The sequence below is a fragment of the Muscardinus avellanarius genome, assembly GCF_963383645.1.
Source record: "Muscardinus avellanarius genome assembly, chromosome: 4".
In the NCBI taxonomy this organism is placed as follows: domain Eukaryota; kingdom Metazoa; phylum Chordata; class Mammalia; order Rodentia; family Gliridae; genus Muscardinus; species Muscardinus avellanarius.
Window position 1 is genome coordinate 107,098,534 of NC_137789.1, and position 15,879 is coordinate 107,114,412.

The window sequence follows — 15,879 nt, forward strand, 5'->3', positions numbered from 1 at the left end:
CACCCCCAGTACCTCCAAAATACTATATATATATATAGTCGGTTATGGTGGTGCATAGCTGTAATCCCAGTACTTGGGAGGCTCAGACAAAAGGATCACAGATTGAAGGCCAGCCTCAGCAATTCAGCGAGACTCTGTTTCCAAGTGAAAAATCAAAAATCAGTCTACAGCCGGGTATGGTGGCACATACTTATAATCCGAGTACTTGGAAGGCTGAGACAGGAGGATTGTGGTCCTAGAACAACCTCAACCACTTAGTGAGGTTCTCTGCAACTTAGATCTTGTTTCAAAATAAAGAATAAAAATTGGGCTAGGAGTATAGCTCAGAGGTAGAATGCTCCTGGGTTCCATCCTCAATTTCGGGGGTGTGGGGGGGGGATCAATCTGAGTGTGTAGAGGTAGAATACCCTGGATTCAATCCCCAGCACCACAGGAAAAAATAATAAAATATAATTCTCTACAATTAATAATACAAGCCACAAGAGGGCATAAGACCAACACTGGAACATATAGGTACTGGTTAAAGAAAAATGCCTCAGTAAAACCCCAAAGGCATAGAATAGTATTAAAAGATTCTGTGGCCGGGCGCGGTGGCACACACTTGTAATCCCCGGGCTTGGGAGGCAGAGACAGGAGGATCGCGCAGGTTCAAAGCCAGCCGCGCTGGTTTAAGAGACCCTGTTTCCAAAAATAAAAATATAAAAATAGGTCTGGGAGTGTAGCCTGGAGGTAGAAAGGCGTCCAGGAACCCCAACCCCAGTAACACACACACACACACACACAAATTCTGTGCAGCAAAATAAACCACCAAGAGTCTAAAGAGAACCCACAGAATAGGAGATCTTTGCTAACTTCTACTCTGATAAAAAACTAGAATATACAAACAGCTTTTAAAAACACTAAAAAAAAAAAAATGGACAGTTGCTGAGTATGGTGGCACACGCATTTAATCCCAGTACTTGCCGGGCGTGGTGGCACACGCTTGTAATGCCAGCATTCGGGAGGCTGAGACCTGGAGGATCGTGGTTCGCGGACAGCCTCAGCTACTTAGTGAGGCCCTCTGCAACTCAGTGAGACCCGGTTTCAAAATAAAGAATAAAAAATAGGGCAGGGGGTATAGCTCGGAGGTCAAATGCCCCTGGGTTCCATCCTCAGACCTGCAAAAAAATCATCATCATCATCCCAATACTTGGGAAGCTGGACAGGAGGATTGCAATTTCAAAGCAAACCTGGGGAACTTAGTGAGACTCTCAGCAACTTAGTAAGACCCTGTCTCCAAATAAGATATTTTAAAAATTGCTGGGCTTGGTGGCACACGCTTGTAATCCCAGCATTCGGGAGGCTGAGACCGGAGGATCACGGTTCACGGACAGCCTCAGCTACTTAGGCCCTCTGCAACTTAGACTCTGTTTCAAAATTAAAAAAATAAAAAATGGGGCAGGAAGTGTAGCTCGGAGGTCAAATGCCCCTGGGTTCCATCTCCAAACCCAGTAAAAGTCCCAGTACTACCAAAAAAGAAAAAAAAGCACAGTTGAACTGAATAGACAATTTCAAGAGATACAAATAGCCTACATATATGTTCATCACCATTAGCAATCAGGAAGAAGCAAATCAAAACTATACTGAAATTCCATCTAACTCCAATTAGAGCGGCAGTCATCAAGAACACAATAAAATGCTGGGGTGAATGTGGGGAAATATAGACCCTTATACACTGTTGGTGGGACTGCAACCTAGTACAACTGATACGAAGATTAATGCAGAGGCTTCTCAGAAGATTGGGAATGGAACCACCATATGACCCAGCTATACCATTCCTGGGCATCTTTTGAAAGGAGTTGAAGTCAGAATATTATAGTGACACATGCACATCCATGTTTATAGCAGCACAATTCATGATAGCCAAATTTGGAACTAGTCCAGGTGTCAATCAACAGATACCAGGCGTGGTGGCGCACTTTTGTAATCCCAGCATTCCGGAGGCTGAGACAGGAGGATCATGGTTCACAGACAGCCTCAGCTACTTAGGCCCTCTGCAACTCAGTGAGACCCTGTTTCAAAGTAAAGAATAAAAAATAGGGCTGGTGGTGTAGCTCCGAGGCAGAATGCCCCTAGGTTCCATCCCCAGTACCACACACACACATACACATACACACACACACACACACACACACACACACACACACACACAAGTGCACGGATCAAAAACTGGTATATACACTCAATGGAATTGTACAAAAAGCAAATACTTGTATGTTTTCTCTCATATGTGGGAGCTAGATAGAAATTAGGAAACAAAGCCAGGCATACAGGCACACGCGTGTGATCCCAGCACTTGGGAAACTGAGATAGGAAGATGCTGCCATCTTCCTATCAAAACCAGCCTCAGAAATGTGAGGCTCTCAGAAACCTACTGAGACCTTGTTTCCAAATAAAGAAATAAAATTGGGCTGGGGCATAGCTTGGAGGTAGAATGCCTCTAGGTTCAATCCCTGGTGCCAAAAAGAGAAAGGGAAACAAAAGAGACCTCAGAGGAGCAGAGACTCCAATGGAGTAACTGAAGAAATTTAGGGGAGGAAGGAGGGGGAAGAGAGATGTAAAGAAGGTAACAGTTTATTAGTGCCATCTAAGAAAATAAAATTACCAATGCCAATCTCAATGAGATGTACAGGAAAGGTGAGGGAAAGGGTAGGATCCAAGGGGAAATACTCCAAGTGTTGTGTTCATTTACACTCCTATCAACTCTATATTTCAGTATGATATATAATTACAATGCACCAATAAAACTATTAAAAAAAATAAATTTTAGGCCGGGCATGGTGGAATATGCTTGTGATCCCAGCATTCGGGAGGCGGAGACTGGAGGATGGCCATTTATGGACAGCCTCAGCTACTTAGGCCCCTTGCAACTCAGTGAGACCTTGTTTCAAAAATAAAGAATAAAAAATTAGGGCTTGGCCAAGCATTATGGAGCACACTTGTAATCTCAGCGCTTGGGAGACTGAGATGGGAGGATCACATAGGTTCAAAGCCAGCCTCAGCTACTGAGTGAGGCTCTCAGCAACTTAGTGATACCCTGTTTTCAAATAAAGTATAAAATAGGTCCAGGAGTACAGCCCAGAGGTAAGGAAAAAAAAAAAAAAAAGCACCTGGTTTCCTCCCCCAGTACCACACACAAAAAAAATTAGAGCTGAGGGTGTCACTCAGAGGTAAAATACCCCTGGGTTCCATCCCCAGCACGAAAAAAATTTTAATTTTATAAATAGAGCTGTAAGCCAGGCATGGTGGTGCACACTTGTAATCCCGGCATTTGGGATGCTGAGACGGGAGGATCGCAGTTCGAGGACAGCCTCGGCTACTACTTAGCGAGGCCCTGTTTCAAAAAAAAATAATAAAAAATAGGGCTGGGGTATAGCTCAGAAGTAGAATGCCCCTGGCTTCCATCCCCAGTACCGGGGGGAAAAAAATAGAGCTGTAGTTTTAGCTCGGAGGTAAAATGCCCCTGGTTCTGGGTTCAATCCCCAGTACAAAGAAAGATTGATTGATTGATCAGTCAGCCATGGTAGTACATACCTATACAACCAGTAATTGGGAGGCTAAGATAGGAGGATTAAAGGTATGAGGACAGACTCAGCAATTTAGCAAGACCCTGTTTCAAAATGTAATAAAAAGAGCTGGGAAAGGGTAGCTCAGAGATAGGATGCCCCCAGGTTCAATCCCCAGAAGCAAAAAACAAAGTTTGAAGGGATGAATTAAAGACAGGGCAACACTCACTGAAGACTTTTTGACTTTCTTTACACTCAGGGCTTGTCCCCAATATATTCTCTCTGATATACATGGAGATTTGACTTTTCACAGAAAGATTTTCCACATTCACCACATTTTCGTAGAGTTTCTCCCCAGTGTCTATTCTCTGATGCACAGCAAGGTCTGACCTGTATCCAAAGGGTTCCCATTCTCCCTGCATTCATAGGGCTCCTCACCTCTGAAAGGATCTACGGCTGAAGGGTTTTCTAGGTTTTCTACATACACTATATTCATAGAGTTTCTCTCCCCAAAACCAAGTCTTTCTCTCTCCAGGTCTGCCATTTTGACACAATTGTTTTTGAAATATATCTATTGAGCCGGGCGTGGTGGCCCACACTTGTAATCTCTGTGCTTGGGAGGCTGAGACAAGAGGATCAAGCAGGTTCGAAGCCAGCTTCAGCTGCCTTAATAAGGCTCTCAGCAATTTAGTGAGACCCTATTTCCAAATAAAATATAAAATAGGTCTGGGAGTATATCCCAGAGGTAGAAAAGCCCCTGGGTTCCATCCCAGTACCACAATAAATAAATAAATAAATAAATAAATAAATAAATAAATAAATAAAAATAGAGCTAGGGGTATAGCTCTGAGGTAGAATGACCCTGAGTTCAATCCCAGTACCACAAAATAAAATAAATATAAAAAGTAAAAAAAAAAAAAAAAATAGGCCAGGTATGGTGGCACAAGCTTGTAATCCCAGCATTTGGGAGGCTGAGACAGGAGAAACATGGTGGTTCATGGTTTGAGAACAGCCTCAGCTATTTAGTGAGGTTTTTTGCAACTTAATGAAACCCTGTTTCAAAATAAAAATTAAAAAAAAATAGGGCTGGGGTGAGGCTCAGAGGTAGAATGACCCTGAGTTCCATCTCCCCGTACTGCAAAAAAAGAAAAAGAAAAAGAAAAAGTAAAAAAATAAAAGAGGGCCAGTGGTGTAGCTCAGAGGTAGATGAAAGATAAAAAATTATAGGTAATGGTGATCTGTGGAGATGTCAAAGAAGAATCAATTTGAACAGTAAGCCAGGCGTGGTGGTGCATGCTTGTAATCCCAACATTCGGGAGGCTGAGATCGGAGGATCGCAGTTCGTGGAAAGCCTCAGCTACTTAGGCCCTCTGCAACTAAGTGAGACCCTGTTTCAAAATAAAGAATAAAAAAAAAAAAAATAGGGCTGGTGGAGTAGCTCAGAGACAGAATGCCCCTGAGTTCAATCCTCAGGTTAAAAAAAAAAAAATTCTTCAACATACCAGCTGGTTAAAATGAAATGTCTTCCTGTTAACTACTGCAGTAACACTTCTGTTTCTTTTTTTTTTTTTTTTTTTTTTTTTGGTGTGGTACTGAGGATAGAACCTAAGTAGGGCATTCTACCCCAAGCTACACCCCAGCCTTTTTTTTTTTTTTGGCGGGTCTAGAGATGGAACCCAGAGGCATATGACCTCCGAGCTATACCCCCTGCCCTATTTTTTATTCTTTATTTTGAAACCAGGTCTCACTGAGTTGCAGAGGGCCTCACTAAGTAGCTGAGGCTGTCCACAAACCACGATCCTCCAGATCTCAGCCTCCCGAATGCTAATGCTGGGATTACAAACTGGGATTACAAGCCTGTGCCACCATGCCCAGCTCAGCCTATTTTTTATTCTTTATTTTGAAACAGGGTTTCAGTATGTTTGCAAAGTAGCTGAAGCTGTTGCAAACTCCAATCCTCCTTTCTCAGCCTCCCATATACAGGAATTACAAGTATGCACCGCCATACCCAGCTTTTTCCTGGTGATTTTGAACTAACTACATCAGAAAATCTATTGACTTGGGCACTAAAGAATGGGAATAACACGGACATTCACCCTCTGGAACTTAGTGGCTTTCATCTTTGTACCAGTATTGGGAATAGCTTAAGATATTTCAAAAATAACTGTGTCAAAATGGCAGACCTGGAGAGAGAAAGACTTGGTTTCGGTCTATTGAAACTTAGATTGACTTAGCTAAAAGTAATTAGCAAGTCGATAGGAGAGGGGAACTAGGACTTTCTCTGTCTAAAGACAGATCTACATAATAGATAATCTTGCTAGGTTGGGAGGAGGGGGTCGTAAACTAGGTCTCACTAAATCCTTGAAGACCTCTTTAAGGGCTAGTATGGTGACACATGCTTGTAATCCCAGTACTTGGAAGGCTGAGACAGGAGGACCACAGGCTCAAGGCCAGCCTCAGCGACTTAGTGAGGCTCTCAGCAACTTAGTAAGATCCTATTTCAAAATAAGGAATTAAAAATAGGGCTGGGGATGTAACTCAGAAGTAGAATGCCTCTGGGTTCAATTCTCAGTACAAAAAAAAAAAAAAAAAAAAGACCTCACTAAGTCGCTGAGGCTGTCCTTGATCTTCCTATCTCAGCATCCCAAGTACTGAAATTAAAGGCGTGAGACACAGGAAGCTCTTTGCTGCTCTTTCCAATCTGTGGGCCAGACTTGGGGGAGGGGGTAAGGGCCATGTCATGAAGACCCTTAAGATTTCGGGAGAAGCAGAGAACTTGAATCAGAGGTTTTTGGGGGAGGGGGTTAAGACAGGATTGTGTGTGTGTGGGGGGGTTTACTGGGCATTGAACTCAGGGGCATTCTGCTTCCGAGTACATCCCCAGCCCTATTTTTCAGTTTTATTTTGAAACACGGTCTTGCTGCGTGGATGAGAGCCTCACTACTTGCCTGAGGTTGTCCTCTGCCTGAGTCACAGCTTCTCTCTCCTCTGAAACCCAGATGGAAGCACCTACACGCTGCTCTAGCCACACCAAGCCCTTGGGCTTGCTTCTTTCAGGTCCTCCCCTGCCCCAGGCAGACGGTGTGTTCTCCATGTGCATCCCTCCACCTAAGGAGACCTGTTCTGTTCTTAGGAACCGTGGGCTTCGGGGACAAAATCATTTTAGCTGGGGCCTACACCCGGGCGCCTAGCCTCAGAGCTCCCGGTGCCCGCAATTTCGGCGAGCCGGGCAGATCGGCCTAGCGCGGAGGCCCCCTTTATGAAACATGACCGGAGGGTCTAAGGACACCACAAACCCATAACCAGCCCCGGGGAACGCGGGGTCCTCCAGGGTCTCGGCCTGGACAGCCTCGGGAGCCGCGCACAGGCCTCCCAGGGCGAGCGGAGGGCTCCACGCGGCCACCAGGGGGCGCACTCCCCGGCCTCGCCTACACGATAAGATTCCAGGCCAGGCCCGCCTGTCCCGGCTGCGCGCGCCTCTCGCCATTACCGCTCCCCGACCCGGAGTGCGCAAGCGCAGAAGCACCCCCCTCCCGAAAGGGTCCTTCCCATCAGCCTCCGCGGCGGGAGCCGCTCCCTGAGCGGGCGGGGCCGGCCTGGAGGGGGCGCGCCAGGGGGGTCTGCGCTCCCAGGGCGGCCCGGCCACCGGCAAAGGCCCGCCTGAGAGCCTCGGACCGGGCTCTAACCCCCGAGCCGGGCGGGTGGCGCGTTAGCGGTGGGGACCAAAAAACGAAGATACAGCCGGGTGTGCCCAGTACTACGAGGCTGAGACCCGAGGAGAGGATCGCAGGCTTGAAGTCAGCCTCAGCAATTTCGCGAGACAGACTCCTGATAAAAAATAAAATGGAGCCGGGCATGATGGCGCACGTTTGTAATCCCAGCATTCGGGAGGCGGTTCGCAGGCAGCCTCGGCTACTCAGTGAGGCCCTCTGCAAACAGTGAGCCCCGGTTTCAAAATAAAGAATAAAAAATAGGGCTGAGGGTATATCTCCGAGGAACAATTCCACTGAGTTCCATCCCCAGTACTGAAAAAAAAAAAAAAAAAAAAGACTAGAAAAAAGGGCTGAGGGTGTAGCTCGGAGGTAGACTGCCCCTGGGTTCCTCAGCTACTTAGTGAGGCCCTGTTTCAAAAGAGACTTAAAAAATAAGGCTGAAGGTGTAGCTCGGAGGCAGAATGCCTCTGGGTTCCATTCCCAGTACTGCAAAAAATATGCTGGGCGTGGTGGCGCACGCTTGTAATTCACGACAGCCTCAGCTACTTAGGCCCTCTGCAAATCAGTGAGACCCTGTTTTGAAATAAAGTATTTAAAAAACAGGGCTGGGGGTGACACTTGGAGGTAGAATGCCCCTGGGTTCCATCCCCAGTGTCGCAATAAATAAATAAATAAATAAATCGGGCGGGGGGGATGTAGCTCAGAGATAGAATGCTCCTAGGCTCAGTACCCAGTAACACACACACACAAAGAGCGATGGTGTTATCATGTTATTTAAGATGCACAGAACGTGCAGGTTAATATTTTTATTTGCACTTGCACTTGAACTAGGAAGTGTAACTCAGCGGTAGAGCCCTGGCAAGATGTAACAATAGCAAGTCTTGCCTAGCAGGATTTAACAATTATAAATCCTTTTTCTCTCTCCCTTACTCTCTTTTTCTGTGTGTGGTACTAGGGATTAAATCCAGAGGCATTCTACCTCCTAGCTACACTCACAGCCCTATTTGTAGTAGTAGTCTATTATCACTTTATCTATTTAAAACAGCATCTTTAGCCGGGCATGGTGGCGCACGCTTGTAATCCCTGCGCTTGGGAGGCTGAGATAGAAGGATCGCAAGGGTTTGAAGCCAGCCTCAGCTACTGAGTGAGGCTTTCAGCAACTTAGTGAGGCCTGTTTCCAAATAAAATATAAAAAAGGTCTGGGAGTATAGTCCAGAGGTAGAAAGCCTCTGAATTCCACCCCCAGTACCACCAAAAATAAAGAAATAAATTAAAAAATAAAACAGCATCTTCCTAAATTGCTGGAATACATGCAACATTCCTGAGGCTGTCCTCAAATCTATGCTCCACCTGTCTCAGCCTTCCAAATCCTGGGATTACTGATGTGAGCCACCACACCCGGCATTAGTGTTGTGAGGGGGGAGATAGTGAGAATTTAACCCAGGAGTACTACACCTCTGAGGTACAACCCCAGTCCCTTGTTTTTGTAGTGCTGGGGATTGGACCCAGGGGCATTTCTACACCCCTAGCCCTATTTTTCTATTTGGAAACAGGGTATAGTTAAACTGCTCAGAATCTAGCTAAATTGCTGAAGCTGGCTTCGAAGCTGTTCCAAAACAAAATAGTGGAGGCTGAGTCAGGATAATCACAGGTTGAAGGCCAGTGCAGCTACTTCGTCAGAACTTTTTAAATATTTTTTTCTTTTCTTTTTTTTTTTTGCCTATGTGTGTCTGTGGTGCCAGGGATTGAACCCAGGGTGTTCTACCACTGAGCTACACCCCCAGCCCTAGTTATTTTTGTAGTTGTTTTGTGGGTGTAGGTGTGAGACTGAGAGGCTGGGGGTTGTAACGTGACCATATTAACTGCCTTGAGAAATCCTTAGGTTGTGCTTCAAGAACACTGAGGGGAGCCTGCAGGACTTCCTGAGCAAAAGTGTAGATTTGACAGTCTGGGAAGACTAAGGCAGCTAGTTCTTCGAAACAGAGTGGAGAAAGCTGTGCCGAGATCTGCAGTGTCCCACTTAGCATTTGGGCTGGGTGTACATTAGGTGATGAGGACTGGACCTAGAACCTGGAGCATACTGAGCTCTACTATGGAGCTACACACCCAGCTCCCAGCAGAGGTTTTTGGGGTTTTTTTTTTTTTGTTGTTGTTGTTTTTATCAGCATACGAGTATAATATTAGCTATATCTGGGACAGAATCATCCCAAAGTATCAGAAGGAGCAGCATACAATATTCACACAGAGCCTGCCAAGCCAACTGAAAGCTGCCATAAATTATGTCACCCTGGGCATTCAAGATTTTACCTCATTGGGAAGCTGAGACTGGAGAATCGAGGTTCGCAGACAGCCTCAGCTACTTAGTGAGGCCCTCTGCAACTCAGTAAGACCTGGTTTCAAGATAAAGAATAAAAAAATAGGGCAGGGGCTGTAGCTCGGAGGTCGATTGCCCCTGGGTTCCATCCCCAGACCCGCAAAAAAAAAAAAAAAAAGATTTTACCTCAGTGGTGGGGAATGATTAGCCACAGACAGATCAAGTAAGTGACCAGCCTAACACATCCTAAAAAGAATTCAATCCCCAGTACCAAAAACAAAAAAATTTTTAGTTTAAGCTGGGTGTGGTGGCGCATGCTTGTAATTCCAGCATTTGGGAGGTTGAGACAGGAGGATCCTGGTTGGAGGACAGCCTCAGCTACACTTAGTGAGGCCGTTTACAACTCAGTGAGACCCTGTTTGAAAAAAAAAAAAATTAAAAATAGGGCTGGGGGTGTAGTACTGAAAAAAAAAATCTTGGTTTAAGATGAGTGGTCACATACACTTAATCCATAGTACTTGGGAGGCTGAGACAGAAAAATCACAGGTTTACAGCCAGTCTCAGCAATTTACTGAGACCCTGTTGCAAAATAAAAACTATAGCTGGGTATGGTGGCACATAACCTGTAATCCCAGTACTTGGGAGTTTGCCACAGGAGGATCACAGGTTCAAGGACAACCTCAGGAAGTAGTAAAACTCAACCTAGCAAGATCCTGTTTCTAAACAAGGAGTAGTGAGTGGCCCACACTTGTAATCCCAGTACTTGGAAGGCTGAGACTGGAGGGTCGCAGGCTCGCTGCCAGCCCTAGCAATTTAGTGAGACCAAGTTTCTTTTTTCTCCTTTTTTTTTTTTTTTGGTACTAGGGATAGAACTCCGGCGGGACATTCAGCCTCCGAACTACACCCCCAGCCCTATTTTTTATTCTTTATTTTGAAACAGTCTCACTGAGTTGAGACCTCACTAAGTAGCTGAGGCTGTCCATGAATCGCGATCCCCCTGTCTCAGCTTCCCAAATGCTGGGATTACAAGCATGTACAATTTAGTGAGGCCCCGTTTCAAAATAAATTTAAAAACTAGGCCTAGGAGTGTGCCTCAGAGGTAGAATGCCCCAGTTCAACAAACAGTAATAATAATAAACTAAATTAAATAGGGTAGAGGTGTAGCTCAAAGGTAAAATGGGCTCAATCCAGCCGGGCGTGGTGGTACACGTTTGTAATCCCCGTGCTTGGGAGGCTGAGACAGGAGGATCACACAGGTTTGAAGCCAGCCTCAGCTACTGAGTGAGGCTCTCAAGCAACTTAGTGAGACCCTGTTTCCAAATAAAATATAAAATAGGTATGGGAGCATAGCTGGGAGGTAGAAGGCCTCTGGGTTCCACCCCCAGTACCACCAAAAAAAAAAAAAAAAAAAAAAAAAAAGGGTTCAATCCCCAGTACCCAAAAAAAGCACACAGAAGAGTTACATACTGGAACAAAAATTAAAAACATCCATTTAAATTTCTGAAACAAGACAGCCATAGTGTCGCGCACCTCTAATCCCAGTACTTCGGAGGACGAGACGGGAGGACCAGAGGCTCAAGACCAGTTTACTTAGCTGGACAGTTAAAAAAAAAAAAAAAAAGTAAAAATAAACCGGGCGTGGTGGCGCACGCTTGTAATCCCCGCGCTTGGGAGGCTGAGACAGGAGGACTGTACAGGTTCGAAGCCAGCCTCAGCTACTTAGGGAGGTTCGAAGCCAGCCTCAGCTAATTAGGGAGGCTCTCAGCAACTTAGCGAGACCCTGTTCCCAAATAAAATATTAAAAAGGTCTGGGAGTATAGCCTGGAGGTAAAAAGCCCCTGGGTTCCACCCCCAGTACCACCAAAAAAAAAAAGAAAAAGAAAATTGGGCATGTCCCTGGGTTCCACCCTCAGTATGCAAAATAATAAAAATAAAAAAAATCAAACGGTCTGGACTGTAGCCCCTGGATTCCACCCCAGCAACACACACACACACACACACACGCCTTCCAGTTTTAGGTATACTTCGTAACGCTCCAGCTAGCGCAGCTGGTTACTCGGCAGCGACTTCCCCCCGGCGGCGGCCAGCACAGCGAGGTCGCGCAGAGCGGCGGGGCCTGCGCGCGGCCCCGCGAGGACGCGGAGGCGCGCACGCGGAGTGGAGTGCGCAGGCGCGAGCCCGCCCTGAGCGAGGGGGAGGGGAAGGCGCGGCGGCGCGGGCGCGAGCCCGCCTGGGGAACACAGGGGGAGGGAGGGCGCGGCGCGCCAGCGCGAGCCCGCCTTAGGGGAGGGGAGGTGTTGGCGCAGGCGCGAGCTCGAGGGGGAGGGGGAAGGGACAGGGAAAACTGAGAGGTGGAAGGAGCAGTGGCGCAATCTGTTTCGAGGGGGAAAGGGCGGTACCGGCCGCGCAGGCGCGTGCCCTGGGGCAGAAAAGACCCGGATGATACCGGCTGCGTAGACGCGAGCCCGCCTTCGGGCGGAGGCGGGCGTAGCGCAGGCGCGAACTATCCTCCGGAACTTGGGGCGGGGAGGTAGCGTCTGCGCAGGCGTGAGCCTGCCTCGTGGTGGGGGCAGTGGGGGTAGCGGTCGCCACGCCGAGGGCAGGGAAGGTAGTGGCGGCGCAGGCCAAGTGCGAACCGCCTTTGAGGCGGGAAGGGGAGCTGGAAGGAGGCCCAGGCTCGAGTCCGTCTCAAGAGGAGCCCGTGGGGACGACTGCGCAATTGCTGGCCGCCTTGGCGGGAATGGCGGAGGAAGTAACCAGTGCGCAGGCTCAAGCCCACCTCGAGGGGCGGGGGGAAGAGCCAAAGCGGCGCAGCCTCGACGTCGCGATTGGCGACGAGGTAGCCACTGCGCAGGCGCCAGCTGTCCTTGAGTGGGAGCCAGGTGGGGACACTGAGCCTGCGCAGCGGCAGCCGCCCGGGAGGTTAAGAACACCCGCGCGGGCAGGTGGTGACTACGCAGACGCGAGCTGCTTCCTGGAAGTGAGGGTAGCTTTAATGGACTTGGGCCCCGGGCGGACGCTGGCTGGTGATCGCCTCCAGCACCCTGAGCTCAAAGGATATAAGGGTTAAAAGCCAGCATAAGGACAGAAAATGAGTGACCTTTCCTATAAAGGAAGGAAAACAACTCGGGGGATGGAGACGGGCAGGGCTCAAGGAGTGGGTCGGCCAAGCTAGACCTCAGACCTTGGGAGACGATTGGTCTCCGCCCTGCACCCTCAAGTCACTTGTAGCCTGGCTTCCTGGAGGAGGCAAGCTGTCAACTGGCCTGGTTCTCAGGGACAAGTGCAGACGCGGGAAGGTCGCGACCGCGACCTTCGCCGCGCAAGAAATGCGCCCATCCGAAAATCTTACAAATCCTTGCTGCTTCCAAGCCTTGGGTGTTTGATCTGAACAAGGCAGATAACTTCCCCACCCCTGATGAAGACTTATAAGCCGATACATCCTGTTGGTATTAGCAGAACCAGGGCCGAGAGTTGTCCTTTCTGAGGGGCCAGGGTGTATCTCAATGGTGGTGTTTGCCAAGCACGTTTGAGGCCCTGGGTGTAGTCCCCAACACCACACACAAAAGGTCAATGTCATAGCAAAGCTGTAAGTATCTTTCCATTTAAATGAGATCAGAGCCAGGCGTGGTGGGGCATGCCTGTAATGCCAGTACTGGGAAGCTGAGATAGGAGGATGGCAGGTTCTCAGCTCAGCAACTTAATGTGGCCTCCCGCAACTTAGACCCTGCTTCCAAGTAAAAAAATTAATAGGGCTGGGGGTGTAACTCAGAGGTAGAAAGTTTCTGATTCAAACACCATTACCAAGACAGTAAATTAGGAAAGTAATAAAAGGGATCAGGGCAAACCTGCCAACCAACAGTCTGTTGATCCTGGTGAACTTATATAAGCAAGTTTGCAAAATACTGACACCAGATACTTAGTGAGGCCCTTTGCAACTCAGTAAGACCCTCTTTCAAAGTAAAGAAAAAAAAAAAAAAATAGGGCTGGGAGTGTAGCTCAGAGAATACCCCTTGGTTCCATCCGGGGTACTGAAAAAAAAAAAAAAAAGGACTATATTCCTGTGTTTTTGTTTTTATTATAAAACAAGATTTCAACATAAGTAATTTCTGAAGCCAAGCATGGTGGCGCACGCTTGTAATCCCAGCATTTGGGAGGCTGAGACAGGAGGATCGCAGTTCATGGACAGCCTCAGCTACTACATAGGGGGGAGGCCCTTTGCATTCAGTGAGACCCTGTTTCAAAAATAAAGAATAAAAAAATACGGCTGGGGCTATAGCTCAGAGGTAGAATGGCCCTGGGTTCCATCCTCAGTAACACACACACACAAAAGTAACTTCTGGCAGACAGAGCTAGGGAAAAGCTGAGAACTCACCAAGGACAGTACCTGCCTTAAACTTCAAAGTAGCCCCTGACCTTGCTAACCAAGTAACACATTTCGGTCAGTGATGTAACAGAAAAGGCTTACACAGCAGAGATAACTGGCGGACCTGCACCTGATTTTGGTGAGAAAAGAGGACTATTGGCTAAGTAGGATGAGAGGAAGGAGTTAATTCTTAATAAAAAGTTATGTGTTCAGCCAGGTGTGATGGTGCACGCTTGTAATCCCCGTGCTTGGGAGGCTGAGACAGGAGGATCTGGGTTCCCAGACAGCCTCAGCTACTTAGTAAGGTCCTTTGCGACTCAGTGAGACCCTGTTTCAAAATAAAGACTAAAAAATAGAGCTGAGGGTGTAGCTCAGAGGTAGAATGCTTCTGGGTTCCATTCCCAGTACCGCAAAAAAAAAAAAAAAAGAAAATGTTTTTTTTCAATGAGAATGGTAAATAAAGCCGGGCATGGTGGCGCACACTTGAAATCCCAGCATTTGGGAGGCTGAGACCAGAGGATCGCAGTTCACTTGACAGCTTCAGCTACTTAGTGAGGAGCCTCAGCTACTTAGTGAGGCCCTCTGCAACTCAGACCCAGTATTCAAAATAAAGAATAAAAATAGGGCAGGAGGTGTAGCTCAGAGGTCGAACGCCCCTGGGTTCCATCCCCAGATCCCACCCCCACCCAAAAAAAAAAAAAAAAAAGAATGGTAAATAGAGCTGGGCATGGTGGCTCACGCTTGTAATCCCAGCATTGGGGAGGCTGAGACAGGAGGATTGGTGGTCGGTGGTTCACCAATAGCCTCAGCTACTTAGTGAGGCCCTCTGCAACTTAGTGAGACCCTGTTTAAAAATAAAGAATAGCTGGGCGTGGTGGCACACACTTGTAATCCCCGCGCTTGTGAGGCTGAGACAGGAGGATCGCACAGGTTCAAAGCCAGCTTCATCTACTTAGTGAGGCTCTCAGCAACTTAGTGAGACCCTGTTTCCAAAATAACATATAAAATAGGTCTGGGAGTACAGCCCGGAGGTAGAAAGCCTCTGGGTTCCACCCCCAGTCCCACCAAAAAAAAAAAAAAAAAAAGCTGGGGGTGGTGGCACAGGCTTGTAATCCTCACAGTCGGGAGGCTGAGATAAAAGGATCACACAGGTTCCAAACCAGCCTCAGCTACTTAGTGAGGCTCTCGGCAACTTAGTGAGACCCTGTTTCCAAATAAAATATAAAATAGGTCTGGAAGTATAGACTGGAAATAGAAAGCCGCTGGATTCCACCCCCAGTACCACCAGGAAAGAAAGAAAGAAGAAAGAAAGAATGAAAGAAAGAAAGGAAGAAGAGAAAAAATAGGGCTGGGGTTGTAGCTCAGAGGTAGACTGCCTCTGGGTTCCATCCCATGTACTGCAAAAAAATAGGGCTGGGGCTGTAGCTTGGATGTAGAAGGCCCTGGGTTCAGTCTCCAGTACCAAAATAAGTAAGAAATTGGAATAACAAACTTGAGCTGTGTTTACTATCTTCATTATCATGGTTCTTAGTAAAATTCACTGACATACTTTCTGATCTACAACAGAAGAAACAAATGTGTTCGTCATTAAAGAAGGTTGTCTGAACCCAGGCGTTGAGTGTGGTGGTGAGGAGGGCAGCTGCGGCTACCCCAGCACCCCAGACCCCTTCCCAGGACCTGTTAAACTGCACCCCACTTCCCTAAGTAAACCTTTTCTATTCCCCTAAAAAGAATAAAGACAAAAAAGAGGAAGAAGACACAAGACTGCTGCCTCATGCGGACGCAGAAGAAAACGGAGCTATCTTCAAAAGTGTCCGTTGCAGGAGGGGCAGCCAGGCCGAAGCTCCGTCCCCAGGCAGCACAGCGGTGCCGCCTGCTTTTGCTCCCAACTCTCGCTGGTTCTCACCAGGTGCTCAGCGCCCTGCTGCCAAGGTCAGAGGC